Raw genomic sequence first — 10,989 nt, 5'->3', positions numbered from 1 at the left:
ACTTCTAAAAATCAAGCCCTTTGGTTGCTGCCATAGAGTTACATTAGAAGTGCCCTTCCAAGAAGGCTCAAGGTCATTGGCCACAGATAAAATTATGTCAAATCACGTTATATGTATAGTAGCTTTGATTGGACTGATCATGTCAACAACTTACTTTCAAAATCTTAGCTAGCAGTCATCATCATGAATCAAGTCGACAATCTACTGGCAAATCCTTTTTAATCCTTGTCATATGAAGAGAAATAATGAAGATAAATTATAGATAAAACGTATCTGTGCTCATCGGCCATTGGACATAAACATTAGTTGGAAATCGCAAATTCAACAATGAGTGGTTTGGAAAAAATTGGTGACAGTGGCTAATTGCAAGCATTGCAACTGGAAAGTCGGGAATAAACGAGCTCCAACTGGGAAAATACATTTTGAACGGTCATCCAACTAATAATTGGGTCTATTTTCACCTCTTAATTTCGCCTACTGTTCTGACTTGGTGGTGCACATGTAGCCTATAACCTGTTTTAGAGACATGGAATCATCTAATATTGTAAGAGCTTTCATTGTTTGCTTATATGTCCCCTTTATTTATCCTAAGGTTCTGACTTGGTGTACAGGGAGAACACTGTAAGAACGGCCCATGTGCTGAATTCTGTCGCTGTACATTTCAAAAGTGCTGAACAAATAGATATATTGACTACGTCCATCGTAGCTCGCTCATTAATGTCTTAATCGAAATTATGGATTGCCTCTTATCCGCTTGTCGTCCCCTTATGCCATAGTTTGTACATCTCAATTGTCAGTAGAAACCACATTTGTTTAAGCAAGTCAGCCATATCAGCTATGTTTTTATAAAAGGCAGTAAATGAAGCTGAATGAACTGTTACGCTGCCAGACAAGGCTCCGCTGATAGCCAGGTGTAGCAGTGGTTAGGTGTTGGGACTGCTGTTGGGACTCTGCTGTTGGGACAGCTTTATGTAGGCCCTAACAGTTTGTGGGCACCGTTTGTCACCATTATAATGCAATGAATGTATTGTTTAGTGTTGTGTTGTGTAGTGGCTTTGCTGGCATGCATCCCACTTTTGTTTTTGTTTGCCCCACCAATATTTACATGCTAAAATCGCCAATGGACTCCACACTGTCACAACTTCTGTGTCACAACATTTAGATCACACAAATCATATGCAGTATGCAACGCAATGCTATAGAGCCCTCAAACTCAACTCTGGACCTCAAAGCCAGTTCCACTGGGTTATTTCATTGTTCCCTTCTTATCAGGGACTGATTTAAACCTGGTACACCAGGTGGGTGCAATTAATTATCAGGTAGAACAGAAAACCATCAGGCTCGGGACCTTGTAGGTTTTGTCATTTGTAAGAGTAAAGAGTAATGAATAAAGTATTTAATAAATTAATATATTTTCTGATCTTATTGGTGTGGGTGTGTATTTCCCTTGTCTAAATGTTCCAGGAGTAACCCATAGTGTTCTCTCTGATCACCATCAGTTATTCTCTGTTAGTCTCACAACAGAAGCAGATGCCACAGGCAGGAGCAACACTCATGTCCATCGCCTGGCAACCATATAGCCTGCAGATCAGACCAGTATCATGGCCCTGGGTCCGGGGTGCAACAGCTACCTGTGTGTGCTTGCGAAACATCAATACAGAATACTTATCATGCAGGACTCTACAATGCTTTATTATTGGTGGTTGCCTGCTTACATGCGCTGTCAATCGGTGCGGCTTCAGACAGTCAAGCAATTGGAGCTGATCTGTTCTTCACAGTTGAGTTTGTCACTGGAAATTAGCACAATGTCATTTCCGGGCAAGAGTGTCTGCTGGCATCATGCTTGACTGACACTTCTCCCTGGTACCTGTTTAGTAACAGTGTTTACTCGTTAGGTGTGCTTGCTGAACACAAAGCACAACTCTAGATTCCTTCCATAGTCATATTATTAATAGGTGTGCTTGCTGAAGGCAAAGCAAAACTCTAGATTTCTTACATAGTCATATTATTATTAGATTTCTTTAGCCCACTCTAGAACTAAAAGCTCTAGAGCTTAAAGGACTTAAGACTGCCCCAACTCGGATTGCTTGAGAATACATTTTTTTATAGCATTTATACTTTTTGAACTATAACAATATTTAAATGAGCTCCCAATGCATTTCAATGGACGTACTGCCAAATTCTCTAAAACTACATTGGAGGCGGCTTATGGTAGAGAAATGAACATTGCATACTCTAGCAACAGCTCTGGTGGACCTTCCTGCAGTAAGCATGCCAATTGCACGCTCCCTCAAAACTTGAGACATCTGTGGCATTGTGTTGTGTGACAAAACTGCACATTTTAGAGTGGCCTTTTAATGTCCCCAACACAAGGTGCACCTGTATACTGATCATGCTGTTTAATCAGCTTCTTGATATTCCACACCTGTCAGGTGAATGGATGATCTTGGCAAAGGAGAAATGCTCACTAACAGGGATGTAAACAAATTTGTGCACCAAATTTAGGAGAAATAAGCTTTTTGTGCATATGGAAAATTTCTTGGCTCTTTTATTTCAGCTCATGAAACATGGGACCAACACTTTACATGTTGAGTTTATATTTTTGTTCATACCTCCATTTGGAATATCTATCGAATTACCCTCTTTGAATCTCCCGTGGCCCGGTGTAGCTCCGGCCTCCCCCCTCAACTTGGTCTCAGAGCATTTCGTATTATTCTGTATGTAAATCTGAGACACTCCATTTAGTATGAAATGTTAAGTTTGGTCCCATGTTTCATGAGCTGAAATAAAATACCTAAGGAACAGGGTCATCTACTCCACCAACACCATAACCAGCTGTCTCTACAGGGTATGACCATCAAGGAGGTCATCCACATTCTCTACCGCCTCGACACCACTAGCGAGGTTCTCCATACCTCTGACGGAGGGCCTCCTACCACGGGTCATCACAGTGAGCCAGTCCCCCAGCCTACCCAGCCATCCAGACTGGAGCCCCCACCACCGAGAGGTCCAAGGTTGCCACGGTAATTTCCCTGCTGATCGGAAGGGCATTGGAGTGGGCTACGACCGTCTGGGAGAGAGGAGAGGAGGAGTCTTTGACCATCCTCCAGTGGGCAAAGAAGGAGGTGAGCGACCTTTCCAACTCCAGCAGGGTGCCCAGACCGCTGCAGAGTACGCCCACACCTTTCGGACTGTGGCAGCCTCCAGCGGATGGAATGAGCTGGCGCTCCTCATTCTATTGCACAGTGGACTGCGCAAAGAGGTGCAGACGGAGTTGGCAATATCGGGATGACAACTTATCCTTGGACGCTCTCATCGCGATGGCCATCCGTCTGGATAACCTTCTTCGGGCGCGCCGGTGTCCACCTCGCCACTCACCTCCCTCCTTTGGCTGTCCTGAGGCAGAGCCTGAACCCATGGAGGTAGGGGCCACACACCTCTCTGCGGAAGAGCAGCGCTGCTGGAGACAGCTGGGGCTCTGTCCCTATTGCGGCCAGGATGGGCACCAGCTTCAGTGGTGTCCGGTGCGTCCCAACCCAGGGTCTACTAGAGCAGAGGGGCGGCCCCATGACCTTCCGTCTCCCTGGGTAGCCGTGAGTATTCCATTATAATTTTTTTTTGAGAACTCTGTTTATTAAGTTTTACACACACACAGACAAGACAAAGCAATATAAATAATATACTCAACTAGAAAAAAAATACAAATAATACATATATAAAAAAAAAAAAAAACTTTAAAGATACCATACTTTAGACAAGTTAAACACACCAGGCAGAAGGCTACAAAAGGTTAAAGGGCAATCTATAGAATAGGGACAGAGCAAACACCTCACCATTGTTCCTGTAAACAGTTAAGGGATGGGGTGGAGAAATGCAACCACTCACAGACAGTCAAGGCCACAGACCAATCATCCACTGGACCAAAAATAAAAAGTTTACAATGCTTTAAAATAAAAAATGAATATTGATAATTTTATGTAGGCGTGAACAGAATTAAAAAATAAAAATAACTGGGAAAAACAAGCTCACACCTTAGTCTCTGCCCGGGCGAGATGAACAAGGCATCCGTGCAGGTCACAATCAATAAGCACATCAACCTTAATGCCCCCCACCCCCACCCCAGAAAAAAACACAGAGAAATGCTCATCCAACCCCTAAGTCACAGGGGGGTCAAATACAGACTTATTTTGGTTTTAATAGGAATGCCATCAGAGGATGGACTGTTTAAAGTAAGACCGGAATGGAGCCCAAGCCTCATTAAACAGTTTGGGGTTCCCACGTGAATTGAATTTAATTTTTTCTAGTTTCAGAGAGCACAACACATCTCTCACCCAATATTTATAAGATGGGGGAGCTGCCATCTTCCAGTTCTGTAGTATTAGCCGTCTAGCTAAAAGAGTTGTATAAGCAACAGTGTCCGACTGGATTCTTGACAGGGGGGTGCTTATGGGCAGTACTCCAAAAAGGGCTGTAAGGGGAGAGGGATCTATAACAGTGTTATATATATCAGAGAAACATTTAAATATTAATTCCCAGAAACCTGACAGTTTATGACAGCCCCAGAACATATGCAACAGTGTGGCCGGTTCAATTTTACATCTGACACAGGTAGGATCAAAATCAGAGAATATTCTTCCAAGTCTGGCCCCAGACCAGTGGATACGGTGAACCACCTTGAATTGAATGAGGCTGTGTCTAGTGCTAAAAGAGGACGAATGCACCCTGCGCAGCACAGATTCCCAGGTGTCTTCCCCAAGTTCCTCCCCCAAATCCTTTTCCCATCGAGTCTTTAAAGGCACCAAAGAAGGGTTCTGTAAGTCATGAATGATTGTATATACATCTGAAATTGCGCCCCTAGGAAGCTTGTTCAGCTCCAGGATGCTCTCTATAGCTGTATTCACAGGCCTATGGGGAAATTCAGGTGTGTTAGCTCTGACAAAGTTCCTAGTCTGGAGATAGCGGAAAACCTTTCCTGTAGCTGAGCAAAAGAGGCAAATGTATCATCAAAGAATAATTGGGCTAGTGAGGAGAGGCCTAGTGAGTGCCAGATGTCAAAAGCCCCATCATTCAAAGATGGAGGAAATAAAATGTTCTGATTGATTGGGCCTGATAGAGAAAAAGCCTCGAAGGCCAAAGGCTAAGCGGAACTGATTCCAAATTTTAAGAGACTGCTTTACAATTGGGTTGGCACACCTTTTGCCTAGGGACACTGGGAGAGACGAGCACAACACAAAAGAAAGTGCAGCAGGTTTACACGATTCAGACTCCATCTGGACCCAGATTGGTCTAGGGCCAGTAGGATCAGTCTGCAGCCAGTACAGAAGGGCTCTGAAATTTGCAGCCCAATAGTATGTCTGAAAATTTGGTAGAGCTAAACCCCCCAATGACTTAGGCTTCTGTAAATGTTTTCTACCAATCCGTGGTACCTTGCCATCCCAAATAAAATGCATGAATGTTTGATCCAGTGAAATAAAAAAGATTTTGGAACAAAAATGGGTAGACATTGAAATAAATATAGAAATTTGGGCAACACACTCATTTTAATGACATTAATCCTTCCGATAAGAGAAAGAGGTAGCGCATTCCAAAAAGCAAAAGATTGTTTCAAACTGTCTGCTAGAGCAACCAAGTTTTCCTGAAACAGATTTGAATATTTCCTTGTCACTTTAACTCCCAAGTAGGTGAATTGATCCCGGACAATCCTAAACTGAGAACTTGTAAAAGAGCACTTTAAAGCAGCCTTGTTTACAGGAAAAAGCTCACTCTTGCCTAGGTTCAGCTTGTACCCTGAGATTGATCCAAACCTTTTAAGAACAGATAAGGCGCGTGGCAATGAGGTATCAGGGTTAGAGATAAACAAAAGGAGGTCATCCGCATATAGCGAGACTTTCTGCTCTGAGCCCGTCCGGATTATTCCTTGAATGGCATCATTAGAGCGTAATGCAATGGCGAGAGGTTCGATTGCCAAAGCAAACAACAAGGGGGAGAGTGGACAGCCCTGTCTGGATCCGCGGTGCAAGGGAAAATAGTCAGAGGACAAGTTATTAGTCCGTACCGAAGCCATGGGGGAAAAATAAAGAATCTTTATCCACGCAATGAATTTGGGGCCAAAGCCAAATCTATAAAGGGTGGCTGTTAGGTAATCCCACTCAACGCGGTCAAACGCTTTTTCTGCATCAAGTGAGACCACCACCTCTGGGTCCTCCGACGCAGGGGAGTACAGTATATTCATAAGGCGCCTAATATTGAAAAACAAATGCCTATTTCTCACAAAGCCAGTCTGGTCAGAGTGTATTACTTGATGCAGCGAGCCTTCCATACGGATGGCTAAAAGCTTGGCTAGGATTTTGTAATCACAGTTTAAAAGCGAGATTGGGCGAAAGGATCCACATTCCAGGGGGTCTTTGTTTTTCTTTAATAGTAATGAAATTGAAGCTTGATAAAGACTAGGCGGTAGCTTTGAGGTATTAAGGCACTCTGTAAATAGTCGAGACAAGAATGGGCAAAGCAGACCAGAAAACGTCCTGTAAAATTCGGTTGGAAAACCATCCGGACCCGGTGATTTACCGCTTTTCATTGCGGACACTGCTGTTGCAATCTCCTCAGGTGTAAATTCTTCTTCTAGATAGTCATGGGTGTCTGTATCAATTGAAGGCATATTCAGGCCATTAAAGAAGGAATCAATCAGCAAAGGGTCTTGAGGGGATTCAGAGGTGTATAGCGCAGAATAAAATTGTTTGAATTGATCATTGATCTCTTTATGTATAACTGTGGTGGCACCAGACGGGGTCCTTATTTGTGGGATTAAACGTGAGGCCTCAGATTTACGGATCTGATGTGCAAGGAGTTTACTGGCCTTGTCGCCTTGTTCATACACTCTGTACCGAGCTCGCAAGAGTAACTGTTCAGCTTGCCTGGTAGAAAGCTCATCAAATTCAGATTGGAGTAGTTGGCGCTCTTTATGCAGATCAGAGGAAGGAACCGTGGCATACTTCTCATCCAATGTGGCTATGGATTCGCTCAGGTCCCGAAGTCGCTGAGAGCGAACTCTGTTTTGGTTGGCTGTATAAGAAATAATTTGGCCACGTAGGTATGCTTTGAGAGACTCCCATATGGTAGAGCAGGACATACCTGGTGTTGAATTAGTTTCTAGGAATAAGGTGATTTCAGAAGAAATGAAATTGACAAACTCCTTATCTGAGAGTAAAATGGGGTTAAGACGCCATTGATAACACATAGGAGGTCGCTGGGGAAACTCTAGTTCAAGCACTAATGGTGAATGGTCCGAAATAACAATACTCTTGTAAGTACACTGCCGAAGGTTAGGCAAAAGTTTTTTGTCCAAAAAGAAGTAATCAATCCGGGAGTATGTTTGATGAACATGAGAATAAAAGGAATACTGTCTATCTGTAGGATGTAGGAAACGCCAGGCCTCAAACATGGCATATTTCTGAAGAAAGGCTTGAATAAGTAGGGCACATTTAGATGGGCCTGTAGTTGTTCGTGAGGACTTGTCAAGAACTGGGGACATTTTGCAGTTGAAATCCCCCCTAAAATCAATAAATGAGAATCTAAATTGGGTATAGCAGACAAAAAGGAAGAAATGAAACTTGTGTCATCCCAATTGGGAGCATAAACACTAGCCAAAACAAGAGGGGTAGAAAACAGTTTACCGGTTACTATGACGTATCGTCCCTTAGGATCAGCGATAACCTCAGAAGCTACAAAGGGAGTGACTTTATCAACCAAAATGGCAGCCCCTCTTGATCTACTATGAAAGTTAGAGTGGAACACTTGACCAACCCAGTCCCTACGCATCCTAAAGTGCTCACCAGTCCTCAAGTGAGTCTCTTGAAGAAATGCAACATTTGCATTCAAACCCTTTAAGTGTGTCAACACCCTCTTACGTTTCACTGGGTTATTAACCCCTTTGGTGTTCCACGAAATGTATTTGATCGCATTGTTTCGGCCCCTCTGGGCATTCCCGTTATACAACCCCGTCATTAGAGCATAGAATGGAAAAGCAATGAGCGCCCAGAAACCCCAGAATAACTTGTCTCAGAGTAATAATGTACGGTGGTAGATGTTGAGAAAAAGTACCGAAAAAAAAACAAAAAAGACAGAATGACAACATTAGAACTGAACAATTCAACCCCTCCCCCCCACCCCTCCCCCATCCCAGACAGTACCTCCCCAAACGAGGTACAAGCCTAAATAGAGCATGTTCTCTTCGCACAGTATGTCTGTGAGAGTGCGGTCTTAAACCTAAACCCACAGTCCCGCTCTTTAAAGTCGTGTTTTGTTAGTGGATCAAACAGCAAAAAGAGATAATCATTTTTTAAATAAAAGAAATTAAGGTGAATCCCTTGTGCAGACGAAATTACAAAAGCACCACTTGTAGATGTATATAATTATATTCCCAGTCTTATAACAGGCATTTGAGAGAGAAAATAAAGAAAATAAATAGAATGTGTAAAGGCTCTCAGCCGAAAACCTAATTTGAAGTAAGGAAATCGTAGTAAGACAATCAAAAATGATAACAATTATTATTATTATAATAGTTGTCTAGTTGAATGCTGAGACAGCTTACAACCAAGACCCAAAAAACTACGTGTGCGCAACGTTTAACGCTTGCTGGGCATAAATGACGCTCAGAACTTTAAAATTTAAGTGAAGACCCCAAAAAAACGTGTCGCCTCGGGAAGCATTTACTGTTTACTGGGTCAATGCAAACGGATGCAGTAAGCAAATAACCAAGAATATTTTGAGTCACTGAGACACTATGTAAACAAACTGAATAGGTGAGCAAGACAGCCTAGAAAACACAGGAGTATAGTAAAACCGCAATACAATGAAATTAAAATGACTGAATGCTTGTAAGGCAAGCACACTAGATGATCAAAACATTAGATCACATCAAATAAGCCTGAATGGGTACGCCAACCCCCCAACTATACAAAATTAGCATGTTGTAGCTAAACATAGTTGTACCACAGGTGGGTTACTTACTATCCACAGTTCGCTAGCAACAGTTGCTGAACTATGAGCAAGTTCAAGACTTCTTGATGTGACGTTGAATGTGAGAGAGAGCCTCATCCGGAGATTCAAATGTGTAGTCTTTACCATCATGAGATAGCCATAAACGGGCCGGGAATCGCAGTCCGTACTTCACACCTGGATGGTCCCGAGTAGTCGTTTGGCCTGTCCGAAAGCTGCGCGCTGCCTGGAAACAGTGGGGGAGTAGTCCTGGTAGATGGAGAAGCTCTGTCCTTGAAAGCTCAGAGTGGTATTGCGGGCTCGTCGGAGAATCTCCATCTTCTCATGGAAAAAGTGCACTCGAAGAATTATGTCACGGGGCCTCTCCCCATCCCGGGGCTTTGGGCGCAGCGACCGGTGGGCACGATCAATCAGGGGCTTTTCATCTAAGGCTAGAACATCTTTCAGCAGCCCAGAAACGAAATCCGTGGCGCGAGGCATTTCCGCTGACTCTGGGACTGATACAAGTCTCAGGTTATTGCGGCGAGAGAATCCCTCCAAACTTACACAGCTCTCCTTCACCTTTTTCAAATCCAGCAGCTAGGCGTTTCACGTCAGCCTCCAGGGATGTAGTTAAGTCGGAGACATTTGTAGCGAAGGTCTCCAGTGCTGCAATCGTTGTAGTGTGCGACTCCATTGTTGTTTTGAGTGATGCGATTGCCGGCACCGTCTCGTTCCGCAGGATGGTTAGATCTGCTTTTAAAGTATCAGAAACCTCCTTTATTCGGGCCTCAATCGTAGCAACCACCTCCGTTTTCATTTCAACTATCTCAGAGCGTAGTAGTTTGATGGCCTCGAGAATGTTCACTTCAGCGCCGCCAGGCAAGCCGCCCCCGGGTAGAGTATCAGTCCCCGGGTCGTCAGGCTCAGGGGAGGGCGGTGATGAGAGTGTGTCTTGTAGGCCGGGTTTTCTCAAAGTCATGTTTTTGGCCTTATGTTTCGTCGACATGCTGATATTTGGAAGTAAAGTAGTCTTGGTTTTTACGGGAAGGGATCACCAAAATAATATATGAAAATAAATACGGTTTTGCTGCAAAATTCACATAAACTTTAAAAATACCACGGGAGCAAACGGAAAACACGTCAGTCGCACATGGCGTCCCTCCAATCCCCCCCTTTCCATTATAATTTTTTCCCGCCAAACCCTTTCTGGTTCCCATTTCACTGGCTGGCTGTCCCTCAAGTGTTGTCTCTACAGCTCTAGTGGACTCCGGTGCCATGGGGAACTTTATCGACCAGGCCTTCGCCTCCTCCCTGAAATTAACTTCATACCCACTCTCCTCTCCTTTTCCTGTCCAAACCTTGGATATGTGACCATTGGGATCTGGCACAATTACACCAGTCACAGCACCACTCACCCTCACGTGAGACCCAAGCACCAGGAAAGCCTTCCCTTCCTCATCATCACCGCACCCGTACACAAAGTCATCCTCAGCCTCTCATGGCCCCAACTTCATAACCCCCCCATCTCCTGGTCAAAGATGAGAATCACCACCTGAGGACCAGGAGGCTGGAGGACCTGCTTTCCCACACCCTGTGGTTCCACGTCGGTGGAGGGTCCTGTGAGTGTCCTCAAGCCCATCAATCGGTCCTCCTGTATCATTGGCCCCGTGTTTTGGGACGTAGATGTGGACATCCGCCAGGCTCAGGAGAGGGAACCTGCTCCTGCCACCTGCCCTCCAGAGTGCATCTACGTCCCTACGGGGGACCTATTGACCTGGGCACACACATCCCTTGCCGCTGGACATCCAGGTATCACCTGCACCATCCAATCCCTCTCCGATAAATACTGGTGGCCCACCTTGGTGCAGGACGTCGTCCACTATGTCAACTCATGTTCGGTATGTACTCAATCCGGGCTGACTCCCTTCCAGTGCATCCTGGGATATCAGCCGGCCCTGGCTCAGTGGACTCCGAGCCAGACCGAGGCCCATGCAGTGGACAAGTGGTTCC

Source organism: Coregonus clupeaformis, chromosome 21, assembly GCF_020615455.1.
Source record: "Coregonus clupeaformis isolate EN_2021a chromosome 21, ASM2061545v1, whole genome shotgun sequence".
NCBI lineage: Eukaryota > Metazoa > Chordata > Actinopteri > Salmoniformes > Salmonidae > Coregonus > Coregonus clupeaformis.
Note: the sequence above shows the minus strand (reverse complement) of the source record.